The sequence below is a fragment of the Mus pahari genome, chromosome X (assembly GCF_900095145.1).
Source record: "Mus pahari chromosome X, PAHARI_EIJ_v1.1, whole genome shotgun sequence".
Taxonomy (NCBI): domain Eukaryota; kingdom Metazoa; phylum Chordata; class Mammalia; order Rodentia; family Muridae; genus Mus; species Mus pahari.
This window is the reverse complement of record NC_034613.1, coordinates 89,976,946-89,979,141: the sequence shown is the minus strand read 5'-3', so window position 1 is coordinate 89,979,141 and position 2,196 is coordinate 89,976,946. Positions and strand designations below refer to the sequence as shown.

The following is a 2,196-nucleotide window of genomic DNA, read 5'->3' as shown; positions in this document are numbered from 1 at the left end:
GTTATTTTGATTTGAGAGGTCACTTCAGATGTTGCAAATATATCTCTTTTTATTTGGCTTCCAACTAAGAAAATTAGTAAACTACCTCAAAAAGACTTAGATCTTCATTTGGAGAAAGATGCCATTTTGAAGATAAAATTAGAAAATCTATTGTATGAAACATTATTGTTAGAACTAATTTAATGTTTGTGGCAGGGTGAGATAAAGCTGCAAATTATTAATCATGAAACCTGGACTCTACTACTGGCTTTGCTACTAAATTAAATTTAAACACATAAAAATCATTTTCCTGCATGTTTCAATTTTCCCATCTGGGAATAAGATTGGACTACACAGCTTAACATTAAAGGCATGACGAGATTTATAAAGCCCTGCCTCTGGAAGCATTGCAGATGTGACTGCTGTGTCACATGTGTGTCAGTAGGTGGCAGAGAGGAGAGAGGCTATGTCTACACTTAGTGTTCTAACTGAGAGACATCTGAATGGTTAGTAGCCTAACGTTTCCTGGGGGAAAAAGTGAGCCTGAGATGACCACCCGTGGGTTAAAAATGGTGTTCCACATCTGCTTAGGCTCGGGCCAGTGGGCGAGGCGGGACATGGAAAGTTTGACTGTACACACCCCACACAGCCGCTGGGTGGACGTTGGGCTATGAGAAGCTGCAGGACCCTGCTCTGGAGGTGGGGAAGCACAGTCTGAGGTCCCCGTGGAACTGCCGGAATTGACTCAGGGTCCCCGGGCCTGTACAGAGGCCAAGGACAAGTTCTCGGGCTCTTAGGTACTGCAAACACAGCTGAATGCCTTGGAAAAATAACCATGAAAGGAGTTACAGAGACAAAGTTTGGAGATAAGATAAAATGATGGACTATCCAGAGACTACCCCACCCAGATATCCATCCCATCATCAGCCACCAAACCCAGACTCTACTGCATATGGCAGCAAGATTTTGTTGAAGGGACCCTGATATATCGGTCTCTTGTGAGGCTATGCCAGTGCCTGGCAAATACAGAAGTAGATGCTCACAGTCAGCTATTGGATAGAACACAGGGCCCCCAATGGAGGAGCTAGAGAAAGTACCCAAGGAGCTGAAGGGGTCTGCAACCCTATAGGTGGAACAACAATATGAACTAACCAGTACCCCCAGAGCTCGTGTCTCTAGCTGCATATGTAGCAGAAGATGGCCTAATTGGCCATCACTGGGAAGAGAGGCCCCTTGGTCTTATAAACTTTATATGACCCAGTACAGGGGAACACCAGGGCCAAGAAGTGGGAGTGGGAGGGTAGGGGAGCAGGGGGGTATAGGGAACTTTTGGGATAGCATTTGAAATGTAATAAAAGAAAATATCTAATAAAAAAAGAGCTGAGAACAGAGTGGGAGCCTGCAGGCGGGCTCTGGCCCGGGGCCAAAGGGAAAAGGGCAGGGAGGAGAGAGCTCCAGCTGGGTCCTGTTGGGGAGGAGAGTCTTGTTCTGGTGGGCAGCTTAGCTGGCAGCCATGTCTGGGAGCCCAGGGAGGTCTCCCATGGGAGATTAGACATGCAGCTCATTAGAGGAAGACCTGCTCCATTACTTCAGCACGGTGGATCCCGATGAGAAGAGGCAGTCCATGGTTTTAAGGTGTTTATTGTAGAAAGGCAGAGAGAGGGAGAGAGTAGAGAAGTAGAGGCCAGCCATGTCCACGTGGAGAGGGGGGAAGGGAAGGCGGAAAGAGGGGAAGCAAGGGAGTGAGAGGCAAGAGTAAGAGAGTGAGAGCAAAAGGGTAAGAGAGAAGCAAGCAGGAAGCAGGAGAATGAGTCAGAGAGTAAGAGAGGGAGGAGTGGGCAAGCAGCCCCTTTTATAGTAGGCCGACCTACCTGACTATTGCCAGGTAACTGTGGGGAGGAGCATACCAGGCTACTGCCAGGTAACCGTGGGGGTGGAGTCCAGATAGTCTACATGACTGACGGCCACATACCTCTGGGGGGGGGGCTTGTGGGAGGTTGTAGCTGTGACAGGAGCCAGGGGCCCAGAGGGCATGGTCAAACACCTGCTGTCCCTTGCAGGCAGAAGTCACCAACCAGGTCAATGGGGTTCGAAGCCTGTACTCAACCAGGGATCAGACTGCCTGTGCACAGCTCATTGCCCCACAACCACCACTCGGTTGCCAGGTAGGCCTGTAAGGCTCCTAGAATGATAAGCAAGCCTGACACTAGAAGAATC

At 49.1% G+C, this 2,196-nt stretch overlaps 1 non-coding gene across 1 annotated transcript; it reads left to right on the top strand.

Moving 5' to 3' along the window:
• The first annotated feature begins 370 nt into the window (after positions 1–370).
• LOC115063212 lies at positions 371–502 on the top strand. Its single transcript, XR_003843095.1, has one exon. It is a non-coding gene; the product is annotated as a small nucleolar RNA SNORA17 (small nucleolar RNA).
• The last annotated feature ends 1,694 nt before the right edge of the window (positions 503–2,196 follow it).